The sequence below is a fragment of the Camelus bactrianus genome, chromosome 28 (genome assembly GCF_048773025.1).
Source record: "Camelus bactrianus isolate YW-2024 breed Bactrian camel chromosome 28, ASM4877302v1, whole genome shotgun sequence".
Classification (NCBI taxonomy): Eukaryota; Metazoa; Chordata; class Mammalia; order Artiodactyla; family Camelidae; genus Camelus; species Camelus bactrianus.
In genome coordinates this window covers 24,053,349-24,068,181 of record NC_133566.1, presented here as the reverse complement: position 1 = coordinate 24,068,181, position 14,833 = coordinate 24,053,349, and positions in this window count along the sequence as shown.

Sequence of the window (14,833 nt, the reverse complement as noted above, 5' to 3'; positions counted from 1 at the left end):
TTTTTCTAAAATACAAAGCTGAAAGTCTCAGTCCCCGGCTCAAAGCCACCATGTCATTCATTCTTCTCCAGGATAAAGTGTAGTTGTCGCAATTCGGTTGTGAGTATTTGAAAGTAGATTTGAGAGAAGCCAGGAAATGTTAGCAGAGAGGGGAGATGTGATTAATATTTCCAAGAAGACAAAGGCTTCTTTATAATTATTTTGACAGGGAAGAAGCGAAAGTGATGAATTAGAACAAGCACGTCTGCTGTCAGTGGTGGGACCCTGGGGGGGTCGGATTGTGGCTCAGAATTTATTGCACACAGGTTAGTGTTCTGGAGCCCACGGCACACTGACCTCAGTACCTCTCACCGTAGCCCTGACCAAGTGCAAACACGCGACACAACTGTGGTGAATGAGTGACAGGCGTTCTCCTGGGGAGAAGCGAGGGCTGAATGCCTGAATCCAGAAGGATGAAGCGTAGAGGTTCGTGGTAGGTGGTCTGTCATCTAAACTACTTTAATGGAATTACTTCTGTCCATGGAATGATCCAGAATCAATGAAGAAATCGTCAAATGATGCAACTTGAGGGCTAGTGTGAACAGAAGGCAGACAGGAAGACTAGAAGGGGATAGCTCTTGGCTCTCGGGTCTGTAACAATCACTACCAGACCGTTTGTACTGATGTCCCCACAGCTAATAGTCGTGTTAATGTGACAATGACTATGAACTAGGCAGCTAGTATGCTTCAGGCATTATGCTACACGCTTTCCTGGCATTATGACCTTGGAAGAAACGGCATTATTGTGTCCATTTTACATACATGCAAACTAGGCTGCGAGTGACTCATGATTATTTTGGATCACATACTTAGTACCCAGTGTGGCCAGGATGCAAATGAAGGCTTTTCTGACTCCAGGTCTTCTTAAAACGACATTCCAGATTTCATAAGAAAAACGTCTTTTAGGTCCCTATATAATACACCAATAATTGTGCTGCCTAAAGCAGCCAATCCTTTTGTTCATTCATTGTGGGTTGATTATTCACATTAGGAACACCATGGCCTGCCTATATATGAAAAGAAGGAACATTTTCAGTGCACACCAATCTCTGAGAACGTTGGACCATTTAAACTAAAGTTGAAAAGATACACATAAAACTCGGTTGAGATGATAATTTAATTATTGCTTTAAAACCCAGAACCCGTTAATTCCACACCAGCACAAGGTCAGCTGTATGGTTTTCTTCATTGGCTTCCATATGAATTAGGCTATTTTGTTTCCCTCTGATCAAATGTCTTATTTTTTAATGTTACAAATGCAAATCCTATATATAGATGTATACACTGCATAAAGGTTCAATTGCAATGTTGATATTTCTGAGAACTTGTTTAAAAGGGTGCTCGAACATAATGTAAATTCTCAAAATGTTCAAATACTAACCCCACTTACAACTTTTTTTCTAATTTTGCACATCTTAACAAAAATTCAGCATAGATAGTAGTTAAAATAATTGATGGTAAAACGAAATATTTTGCAATAACTTCCTTCTCAACCTTGCACTTCATTTATTAAAACCAGTGCCTGAAAATAGTTCCAAGGTTTACATACATTTATACTGAGTGAAGTGCTTTACGGCCTTAGCAACTTCAGGTTTTCATATTCAACAGACACGGACCTAAATGTCAGTGCACGTTTTAAAATTTTCACTGCACGTGCATGTGTTACGGCTGAGCTCTTAAAATCACTGCTTTGTTATGTTACTAGAAGTTGGCAAGGTGACGTTTTCATACGATTCTTTAGAATTTTAAGGTTAAAAAATGGTTGATGTTGTGTTTTCTGAAAGTTGTGCACAGTGATATGTTTAAATAGTATAATCAGAATTATCTCTTTTATGTTCTCATAGTAAAATAATAGGCCTTACATGCTAAGCCTCTAAAATATATACGTCTAAAATCATTACTACTGACTCAGTATAGCTGATTCTGAAAACATGGGTAAACCAAACTAATAGAATATGCACGTCTGTATGTCCAAAGGGATCACACCCATTTTGAAATCTGTATTTGCCTTAAGCTTAACTCTGTGTTATGACCCTGTGTCCACATTTACATCTTCTTGAAGACCGCCTACTAGCCATCGCATGGACGCGCCATTATTTGTTTATTCAATCCCAAATATTTGAGTATGTGTGCAATTAGGTTCAAATCCAATATTGTCATCAATTTGGTAATTTTCTGATTACACACATAAGATAAAATATTGTAAGTGAAACTGCCAGGTTAGCATTAAGATTTTCTAAAAAAGGAATTTAGTATGTGTTGCCCTTGCGGTGTGTTAACTAACAGCAGGAATCAAATTGCGTAGAATCTAACATGTTGTCCAGCCTTGACAGGTCAAGGGACAACAGCTCCCATCAGGGTCGTGTGTGACCTCCTGGCAGGAGCTCTGCCTCAGTCTACCACTGCCTTCAGATCCCGCTGCTCCGCCTCCTCTCGCAAGACCTGTAACTTGATCGTTTCCATTAAGCCACACCTGAGGCGTCGGGAGCGGACGGCTCCCTAAATGGTGTGCGAACGCGACAACACTAGTATTCAAATGACTGTTCAGCTTCCGCAGCTGATAAATCCTTAACACCTCTCGTCTCCTCCCCAAAGCATTTAACCTGAGGCCAATTAGGGACAATTTTCATACAATTTTCTGTGACACGGTTATATTTCCAAGTTGAGGATGAGAAAACTATTTGGAGAAGTGTTTGATACATGTGACCTGGTTTTGAAATAAAGTTTTTTGTTGTTGTTGGCGCCTCAATCAGTTTATACAGGAATGAAATACGTTAAAAAACGTAGCTGCCAAGCAGAGAATTGAAATTGATGAGCTGAGATCTCCTATGTTCTTAACCTTTTAAAAAGTAAAATTAAAACCTGTCACTTCCTATAGTTTCTAAAACAGTGGCTGTATCTTGCTTTTATACGTCTTTGTGGTCTACTTTGGGTTTTAAACTCCCATAGAATAAAATATTAATGGGTAGAGACCAACCTGAAATTTTTCTGGAATATGAATGACTAGTTACTTCTTTGTCTTAGCTGGGGTTCTTCCTACCATATTCATCCACCCAGTAACTCAGTCTCAGATTTCATTTGTTAACAAATGTCAGATAGACGTTTTTCTCTATATGACACAATGTTTATGGTTTGTACGTGTTTTTAAAAATTTAGTAATTCAATTATAGATGTAGACACACGTACATGTCACTTCTATTATACAGACACCTGTACAAATATATATGAGTTGGGCATTCTCTTTGCTTTTGTATTGGGAGAAGTTTAAAAAAAATTGAATGATTATAATGAAATCTGATTTTAAATGGTATGGTTCTTTTATTATTAATAAAATGTAATACAAATTCACATTAAGGAGGTCCAACTGGTAAGGAATGAAACTAAATGGAAATTGTAAGATACTAGTGCCTCTCCTTTTCCTTTTTAATCCTAGTCTTACGAAAAGCACTTCAACTGCATTTTGACGAGTGCGTTAGTTACTGATATAATGCTCAATTATAGGCTAGTACTTCAACTTCTTGGCTTTTAACGTCAAACAGTGCCAACTTACTAGCCCCTTTTCATTTGGGAAATTCAGTTTGCGTTCTTTGACTAACCTCGTTCTCCCCCGCAGGTTTAATAACACGTGTAAACCTTTATTTGTGGTTCCGTCACCTGGGGGCCCTGTCTTTTACTCCACACTCCGTAAGGGAGGAAGCGAAGGTCCCCCCCTTTCTTCCATCTCCCTCTCTTTCTGACATCTGTCAGCCCAGCAGTGCAGGCGCTTGTACTGCACACAATGCACAAGGCTTGACACAAGACAGAACTACTCGCTTTTAGGCTGAACTGCTGCTGTCTGTTGTAGCATGTCTATCAAATGATGCTAGATGCAGGTGTTAGGGGTGTGGGTTAAGCACATCCCAAATCTGTGTAAAATGAACAAACTTTGGCTCAGAAAAAAAAAAAAAAAACCTAACTATAAACTTAAAATCACAAAAATAATCTAATTTTAAATTCAGAATCTTCTGGCATAGGTAACACAAATTGCAAATATATATATATACACACACACACATACACACACACACATACACACACACACATACACACGCACACAAAAGGGAAGGGAACATAACCCCATATTTCTATAAGAATGAAAGGGCAAAAATAAACCTGCTTAATGATCATTATTTGTCATTTCCAATGTGGAGAGGGAGAAACTGGAACACAGTTCAAATAGTGAAAATTTTTTGGCAAGAGGGAGGTGATTAGGTTTATTTATTTATTCATGTTTAATGGCGGTGCTGGGGATTGAACCCAGGACCTTCTGCGTGCTAAGCACGCGCTCTACCACTGAGCTATACCTCCCTCCCCCCCGCAACGGTGCAGTTTTAAATGACATTAGAATCGCAACATGAAAAAGGAAATCAAATGGACAGGTCTCGCAGGAAGGGCAGAGTGACAAATGCCTGACCCTCCTTCCTTTTCTTCGGACTTAGGAAATGTGAAAACGGGAGAGAGAAGCTTTACCAATCTTCCAAGCTATGTAAAAAGAAAAATCCAAACGCTGAGAATGAGATGGGATGTCTTGAGGTGAAGATAGGACCAAAATAAAACGGCCCACCCACCAAAGGTTGTCCGGTGAGAGCCTCGCCGACAAACCGGGGCGCAGCTGGGGCAGGGCTCCGGAGGGAATCCGAGGCCTGCAGACGCCACCTGGCTGGGAAGGGGGGCCCGGAGGCTCGGCCAGGCTGGGGCCTGGATATCTGGCCCGCAGGGATGCTAGTTGTTGCCCTGAGACGACGCCAGCGGTGAGTCCTCGGCAGTGCAGGACTCTTTCCAGCAACGAAAAGCTGAAATCACGCACCCCATGGGAGCAAGAGACCTAAGTAAACCGTCCCACCTCCGTATCATGGGCGCTCAAGCCAACATTAAACTAACACTGCAGGCCATGCGTGGGCATTTATGCCCCACAGGTCCATGCTGACACGCCTCCTGCTTTTGTAAATTAAGTTTTATTGTAACGCAGCCACACGCCTTCATGCACCTGTGGCCCTCGACGGCTTCTAAGCTGCAGTGGCAGAGTCGGGCAGCTGCAACACAGATCGCGTGGCCTGCGAAGTCCAAAATATTTGCTATCTTGCTGTTTACAGAAAGGTTTTTCACTCTTGGTGAAAAAGAGGTACCTGTATTGACATGGAAACATTTTTTTGTGAGAGAATATTTAGTGAAAAAGTAAATTATAAAACTCTGTATTCTAAGTTCATCTTTTTGTGTAGCTGAAAATGTGCATGTGTATTCGTGTGTGTGTGTATGCGCACATTTGTGAGTGTAGGAAAAATCAGCATCATGTAAGCGATGATTATTTCTTCTTTTTAAGGACGAGGTGTAGTCAGCGTACAATGCCGTGTCAGTTTCCGGTGCACGGCACATGCTCCAGTCAGACATGAACATACATGTATCCATTTTCATATTTGATGATTTTTAATAGATATGATTATCGCTGGCTTCCATTTGGTCACTATGGTCTATTTTTTAAAATTTCCAGAAAGTAAATATATCACATACATAACACCCCCCCCAAGAAAAAGATATTTTAAAAAAGAAAATGAGAAAAGAAAGTTCTCTGGATTTTCAGAAAAGGACAATGGACCCTTCTTGTGTTTCAGTAGCACGGAGGCCACCAGCCTCCAGGACTGCGTGGGCCTCATTCTGCGACGCAGGGCAGGCTGTGGGTGATGTCAGGGATCATGAGTTTGGTGGCAGCTGTCTGGGAGAGTGACAACTGCTCATTTTCGAATGTGGTCTCGCAAGCATGGAGAGAGTGTTATTTTCATCCGCGCTCCTTCAGTCGAACACAGGACATCTGTCACGAGACTACTTGGTGTGGCAGCAAAGGCGTCTCTTGATCTAAGAACCCAAAGCTGCTACAGAAAAGATCAGGCAAGTAAAACTAATATGTCAATCCTGTGCCAGACTGCCATGATTGATTTTTAATAACAACGAACACTGTTGCATTGGTAATAATAATCATGACCATTCATACAAAGGGTTTGTGCTTAGCCTGGCATGTGACCTTGAATACGCTCTCATTCTTAAAGGGAGAATGTAATAATGCATTTGAAATATCTCTAATAATTCATGGTTTTCATTTTCAGTGTGAACTGAAGCCTTGCACTGCAAAATTTGCTTTTCATTGTCCAGAAATTTGCAAATATTGCCACAGAATGTCCCTGAATTATTTGGGCATACTACGTTTTTTTGGCAAAAATTGAGTTGAATTCAAATACAGCTGTAAACAAAGTTAACAAATCTTGCCCACGATCTGTGCCCAAGATTAACAAGTCAGAGTTCTAGGTAGAAATTTGATGAACTTTGAAAGCCAAGACCTTTAAAAAAATGTCCTCTGCATGTAATTTTGATTTGTTAAAATTCTAGCATTTTCTGCTGGTTATCAATTATAATATCAGTGAACTCTGGGGCTCAGAAAGAATTAAGACTGAGCAGAACCCTGCAGGCCGCCCCACCCCAAGTACCGTTTCCCTCCACGTCCTCAGCCTCTTGTCTGTAGAATAGGTGAAGCTTCCCAGGCCTCCCTGAATCACAAAGAGCAGGATCACACAGCTGATGATGAAGATGACAGAGTCACAGAGCCTCTCAGCACCTGTTGACACTCCTGAGCTGCCTTACAGACACTATAACCACCTCCAGAGGGGAAAGCTGACTCATGACGGCCGGGCTGCAGCCACGACATCGGCTGCTCCAGCCTGCAGGACTGGGTCTGGCTCGCACGGCTCCAAGAACTGGCCTTGAGAGAACGGGATTCACATTATTGCTCAGATAATCCACATCATGTGGATCTCAGAGTACGTGTAGCTTGCTCTGCCCGTGTATGTCAGCGGGCAACTACACGGTCAGCAAAGAGATGCTACAGACCCATGTTGACATCGTCCGCTCTGGAAACTGGGCTACCGGCACCAGCAGAAAGAGGTTATGGAAGCTGGAAAGTCTCCCTCGGTCCCATGGAAATGGAAGGCTGTCTGACCGGTGGGGATTTGCAAGCAGTCCTTTTGCCCTTTTTCTCTTTGCCTGTTTCTGTTTCCCTTAAACCTTATGTATAAAATGAGCTCACTAGGTGACATGTCACCTAACTCCTGACTTGTGCTCCACTAAATGTGCACAACGCTTTGCCTAACCTGTTGACTCCTTTCCTGGATTAGAAAGAGTAAGAACAAAGAATTAAGCAGTATAAAAAAAAAAAAAAAAGAATGACTGACTCTTTATCCCTACCTTCCCGGTAGTAAGTTTGCAGGTGGGGCCAGGTGGGCCAGGTGGGGCCAGATGGGCAAGACAGATCCAACTTCTGGTGAGTGCACGGAAGATGTCCAAAGGAAGCTGAGAAGTCAGCAGCCCTGCACTCAGTGGAGAAAGGACAAAGAATCTGACCTCCTACCTTAATGACTAACCAAGAAGTTTTCTCCCTTTTCCCTTTAAGAAGTGTCATGACTGAGCAGAATCCTCAGAGTTGGTCTCAGGACATGCGTTCACCTTCTCCTCTATTGCTGGCTTTTCTGAATAAAGCACCTTCCTTTCTACTGACACTTGCCTCTCAATCATTGGCTTTTGAGTGGCGAGCAACCAAACAAGAGCTCTGTGATAGAACCACTTGATTTAGGGCACCTAAGGAGGGTGTGTTTATGTGGAAGGAAACAAAGTATCCAAAAGCAAAAACTCTGGAGTCTGAATAATTGGGATTGAATCCTACTTAATGGCTGTGTGAACTCGGGCAAGTTTCAAGCCCTCAGTTTGCCTATCATTAAAGTGGGAGCAATTATAGCAAGACCTGCCTTCCTCATGAGGTTTTCACAGTCACGTGGGCTGTAGCTGTCAAGTGTTTAGCCCAGTCGATGGCATATATCGAAGACTGCGCGCTATGTGCTGGTTACGGAAAGAATGTCAAGTGTGATGCTGATTAATAGGTCATAACGAGCCACCAACGCAAAGTCGTCAGAAAGAGCGCGCGCAGGAGAAGAAACGCTTAGAAGGGAAGCGCAAGACACAGGCCACACACAGACTTAAAAACAACGCCCAGAAGGGACAAGGCTGCTGAGAATTCCAGCTCTGTCAGAAAGCCATGATAACTAAAAACTGAAAAAGAGTCCAACAAAATACTGAATGATCAGGAGAAATTACATTTTGTTTTTTTCTCTTACCCGGGCCATTCAAAATGGATGCGAGGCAATCCATGCAGGGGACATTGAACTCTGAAATCTTCTTCTCTGTCTTATTCCATAAATGACCAGCAGGCACTGTGCATTTTGCTCTTCTTTTCTTGTCTTGTCTTTTTTCAATCAGCCCTCCAAGTTAGAGTGTTGGTGAGTCCCCGAGCCCCCACTGTAGACACGTGTTTGTGTGATGCTCCTTTTAGAGGCTGTTTGACTTCAATCCATTTCACTGCCCACGTGTCCCTGTCATTAATATGAATTTCTCCCGTTTATTTCTTAATAGTGTATTCTGTTCCATAAACGCATATAATACCTCGGTGTTAATTAGATATCACCGAAATCTTCCTAATGATGTGCAACTGACCTGCTTACTCATGTTGCAGTCCAACCTCTTCCAGACTGTGACTGTTTCAATTAGTGAAAAATGCTGCTATTAAATCCCATAAGCGAGGTATCAACACAATTATGTAGAAGTGATTTTATTTTCTGGGCATTACAGCTAATTTCAGATCATCGTGCACAGCTTCAATTATCCACTTTGCACTTCAACATGAAAATCTAAAGTTTGAAGACAGGAAAATTTCTCAATATAAGTATTTTTGTGAGCTAATACGTAAGTATTCTAATTTATTCCATTATGATTTATGAAGCCCGTACTCAATTATTTCAGCTCTGCCTAATTACCTGTGTGGTTCTTAAAATCCACACACAGGGACATACACACATGCTCATTTTCATAATGTGGCTCAAAACTTAAGTTCTTTCTAAAATCTTATCTAAGTCAAAGGAAATCCATCATCTACGAAGCCTCATCTACTCTGAAAAAGAAAAAAAAAAAAAAACAGACAGTAACTCAAATTTCTAAAACTAAAATAAGATTGTATGGGGTCCTTTCCGAACCACACAATGTTAAGAAAGAATATTGACTAGATGGTGAAGACACGTGAATAAGGTCGAGTAATCAGTGCCAAAACCTCTTCATTGACTAGAGTTCTGGAAAATGAAGGGGAAAGCTCTTGAGGAAGTCAGGAGTGCATGCCGAAAATCAGAACAAACAGACGCAAAGGAAAAGCAGGCATCCCCTCTTTAAGCTGCTTCATCGCCCTGCCATCAGTAGGAAAATCAATCCGTACACTCGAAGTGGATTTTCAGATAAGATCCTAAGTGGAACCCGCCGTCAGTGAGTACAGAGCCCCCGGGGACTGTTGCCACGGATCCCTCTCTGCCTTTCCCATCACCCCGACATCCACGAGCGTCCTTCCTGACGTTTCTTTGTCTCATATTCTTTTCCATTTTCTTTAAAGACTTAGTCCAGAGTGTCCCTCTTGTTTATTGTTATCCTGACCATCGGTGTGGTGTTCTTATCCCCAGTCTCTCCTCCACATCCTGTTGACAAAGTGCTTTTCCTGAAGCGGATAATGCCAACACGCTTCTCTGTGAATATGAACAACACCCCTAAACTTCAGTCATTCTCCAAAGGCTATTCAGGAACATCCAAAATCCTTAGAAAGCCACTCTCCACTCAAAATCATGTTTTAATGAACCATTTCCTCAGAACAAAAGTTTGCTGTTCATTTTTCACTACAAAAGTCTACGGCAAAATTTAAAAAGAAAAAAAAACAACGTTGCAATGGGGATTACTGTTCTCAATTTTGAACCAGATCTCCTCTGCTATCTTTAATTATTGATAATGTAGCATTATCCTCTGTAGCAAAACAGGTAATTTTGGTTATGTCCTGATAAAACCATTATAAGTTGAAATTATCACAAGTTGAAAATGCATTTAATGCACACACCTCCGGAATGGCATACCTTAGCCTGGCCCACCTTAAACACGCTCAGAACACTTACATTAACCTACGGCTGGGCAAAATCATCTAACACGAAGCCTGCGTTACAATGGAGTACTGAGTATCTCATGCAGTTCACTGAATATCATACTGGAAGTGAGAACCAGAGTGGGTCCTGGGTCCAGAATGGTGGTAACTGCATCCGTTGTTCACCCTCCTGACCATGTGGCTGACCGGGAGCTGCGTGCAGCTCGCCCCTGCTACCCAGCCTCACGGGAGAGCACTGCCCTGCATATCGCCAGCCCAGGAGATCGGAATGCAAAATCTGAAGTGCAGCTTCTTGTGAATGTGTATCACTTTTACACGATCATAAAGCCGAAAAACTGCAAGTCGAGGACCATCTGTGTTGTTACGCAAAGATAAATCTTTTTTGTCTGGAATAGCATAGAGTATGTACATATTTTTATTGTTAAGTTACAAGCAACCTACATGAAATAGTAGACGCTTGCTTATATTACAAAGCACAGATAAAATGTCAACTGGAAATTCAGAATGATATTCTAGAGTGTTGTTATTTACAAAGAACAATGCTCGAAACACATCCTTAATCGGAAAAAGTCAGTAACTCATTTGCATAACATATAAACAACTAATCTAAACAGAGGCTTTCTGCCACTCAGCCGTTTCTTACTTTTCTATAGCAAATACGGGTAGTGCTGTAAAACTTACTAAATTATCAAGTTGAACAGTCATTGAAGATTATTTGCAGTGATTATGACAAGTGGAGAAGTAATCTTTTTGATTATTGAAAGTTACTTGAGTGACTAAGACAGCCTTAAAGTTCCCCTCAACTTGGCAAAACTTCAGACAGGCTTCTTCCTGACCTCAAGCCCCTAACTTCCCATTTCTGAGAGTGATTTAATTGTGTGGGCAATGACATTGTTAAGTCCTTTTTTCTACCCAAAGCCTTCTGCGAGTTTCACAGCTCAGCGCTGCCTTCGTCAAGGATCCGAGAAACTCCTCTGACATGTAAACAACGAGGAAGAACGTGCCCTTCTACTGGTTTTCCTGGGAGTGTTGGTGAGAGACTTACCATGAGTTGTGAAATTACCTTCCCCTGCGAAGATGTGAGAAAGTTATCTTTAGGTCTTCTGCCCATTTTCTCATTGGATTTTTTCTTTTGTTACTGAGTTGTATGAGCTGTTAGTATATTCTGCAAATTAAACCCCTGTCAGTCACGTCATCTGCAGACATTGTCTCTCATTCCACAGGTTGTCTTTCCATTATGTTTATGGTTTCCTTTGCTGTGCAAAAGCTTAGAAGTTTAATCAGGTCCCATTTGCTTCTTTTTGCTTTTATTCCTATTGCCTTGGTAGAAGACATACACATGTCCAATTGGCACATGAAAAAATGCTCAATATCACTAGTTATCACAGAAAGCAAATCAAAACTACGGTGAGGTATCACCTCCTGCCAGTCAGAGCTTCCATCATTAAAAAGTCCACAAATGAGAGATGCTGGGGAGGGTGTGGAGAAAAGGGAGCCCTCCTACACTGCTGGTGGGAATGCAGTTTGGTGCAGCCACTGTGGAAAACCGTACAGAGATTCCTTTAAAAACTAAAAATAGACTTACTGTATGATCCAGCAATCCCAATCCTGGGCATATATCCAGAGGGAACTCTAATTTGAAAAGATACATGCACCACAATGTTCATAGCAGCAGTATTTATAATAGTCAAGACATGGGAGCCACCTAAATGTCTGTCTATAGATAGATAGATAGACAGACACACAATGGAATAGTACTCAACCATAAAAAAGAATAAAATAATGCCATTAGCTGCAACATGAGTGGACCTGAAGATAGTCACACTAAGTGAAGCAAGCCAGAAAGAGAAAGAAAAATACCATATGAGATCGCTCATATGTGGAATCCGAAAAAAATGACACAAATGAACTTATTTCTGAAGCATAAACAGATTTACAGACATAGAAAACAAACTTAAGGTTACCAGGAGGGAAAGGGTGGGTAGAGGGATAAAGAGGGAGTTGGGATTTGCAGAAACTAACCACTATATATGATAGATAAACAGCAAGGTCCTACTGTACAGCACAGGGAACTATATTCAGTACCTTGTAATAGCCTATAATAAAAAAGAATGTGAAAAGGGGTGTGTGTATATATGTGTGTATATGAATCACTACGCTGTATACCAGAAATTAACACAACATTATAAACCAACTATACCTCAAAAAAAAAGCCACCTTCACCTTTAGGTGAGGCCAATTAACAATCATAGATGATCTATGATCCTCCCCAACTCCAGCTCTTAAACAGTCTCCAGACATTTGTTTCAGCAGAAACGTGTTGTCCACATTTGATCTGCTCTCTCTCCCCTCTGTTTGGCCATCTTATCAGAATAAAATCTACTTCTGTCTGGTCATCTTGTCCCAGGAGAGTTTCTTTTTTTTTTTTTAAACAGAGTCACAATGGTTCTGGATATGCACTGCTTTTCCTATAATTTGGGGCAAGTTAAATGGCTAAACTTCAATTTTTGACTTGTAACTAAGAATTTATAGCAGCCTGCAAAGTAGGATGGTTTCTATTCTCGAAGGAGACAGTGTGGTATAGAAGCGTTTTACTGAATGACGCAGAGGAAGCACCCGGTAAAGGTTAGAAATCAGATAGGCTGAGAGCTTGGATGGGCAATTACAAAAAGAATCTGCCAACTAGCACCTGAAATGATGTTCCACATGTGTTGTAAGTTTTTTTTTTCTTTAATGCAATTTTAAACAGGAAGATGTTAGCTTCCAGCAATCAAAGTGGTGTAGATTTTAAAAACATGTCTCTATGGAGTTGGCGAGTATTTGGTGAAGCAAATTGCTAATGTATTTTTGGAGGGCAATACGACATTAAGTATCAAAAATCTTCAAATTGTGCCTACTGAGCAAGTCTGCTTTCAAGGAGAAGAAATAGTTCAACGTCGGCAAATGTTAATCAATACTGATGTTTATCCCAGCTCTGTTTCTATTATTATTATCATTGTTAGAACCAACTCTAAGGAACCAAATTACAGGTGTACAACCACACAAGGGAACGTGCTGCGTAAACATTTAGACTCACATTTAAGAACCTTTTACAGTTTGAGGAAATTTGAATGATAAACATGAAGTGAAAACAAAGTACGGCAATTTATAAACTGTGATCCGCACGTTCAATGTCAAGTGGGCTTGAGTCTAAGGTACGTAGTACAAGGCATTAACTGTGTGATGGCCACCTTTGCAATTTCCTGCCGTCTAAGAACTAACCACAGAATCTGTAAAAAATGATCAAAGTAATCAGCTTCGGTATTCATCTGCTAGTTAAAAAGCAAGATTTTCTCCAAGGCCATTACTTTTCCATCAGAAATTAAAATACATGTGTCTGCAGTGTTTGATGTCAATGTAGCTTTTTGGACTTAGTTCCTATGAACCCCACTTACTCCTCTGTAGAGGTCTGCAGTAAATCGTGCTATTGGCCAATACATATACTATTTCCCACTATTTTTTCTCTATTTGTGAGACCCTGAATAGACATTTTTTGCATATGCATCTTCATCGTTTAGTTACCAGGTGGTATTTCTAAAATTAGATAATTCTATGTATTTCTCCCACAGAATCAATAAAGCACTGGTCAGTTCAGACAGCGCAGGGCTGAACGGGGAGCTAGCGGAGGCTGGAAGGCAGTGTTTTTCTGTCTGACTCTTTTAATAAGTGATTTCAACTTATTGGCTTATTTCTGTTCTCCGCATACATAAAACTGAAAACCACTGACTACTTGTCTATTGAAACAAAAAAAAACAAACAAAAAAACCCTCTGCTCTAAGGGCTCCCACAATGACGTGGATTGGCCGTGGGTTGGTGACGATGTTCATGGAGACTCACACGGCAGATTTCACCTGCTCAGAATGTAGAAAGCTATATATCATAGTTATAATACAGTTCTGTATTATTGTTTTCCTCTCCAAATCAACATTGTCATTTACATTTCTAACCCTCAGTTTTATTCAGAGCATGTTTATATGGTTAAGTCCACTGACACAAATGACAAGCTGTTAAATTATTGCATGTGACTCGCGTGGAGACACGCAGAAGGCTGAAACTAAACATTTATGAACTTAAAAGCAGTATGCGAAGGCGAACTCAGAAGCAAAACGTTCATAGACCCCCTGCCGATCACAGCACTGGGAGCTGAAAATTAAAGTGACACCTGGAAAGTATAACGACCCTTTCCAAAGGCCAGATCCCAGATCTAATAAACCCCCTACTTAATGTCATTTTGGCTTGAAATAGGACAGTTAATCGAGTTTGGGTCAAGGAATAGATAGTATCAATTCGCTGATGTGGCATGTGTCCTGTTTTCTTTGACACTATGGTGATAATTATAATTTTAGAATGAGTGATGTCTTAAGATTGGTAACACTTTTTTCATAGACTCTCATGTGAAGTTAGACTAATATGAAGACTTGTAAGAATGAATGCTTGAAGGCTAAGGAAAATCTGATTGGCTTCTGTAAGATTCTGAGTGTTATGGATCAGTTAATCATCTGCTCATTTTTTAAATTTTTTATTTTGAGATAATATCAGACATATAGAAAAATTATGAAATAGTACAGAGCGCCTTGTTTTCACCCAGGCTCTCCTACTGTTAACAGCTTATAAAACCACAGAACAATGATCGAAACTAGGACATTATATTAATGCAGTGTTTTAAACTGACTACTGATACGCTCTGAATTTCGCCAGTTGTCTGTCCCACTA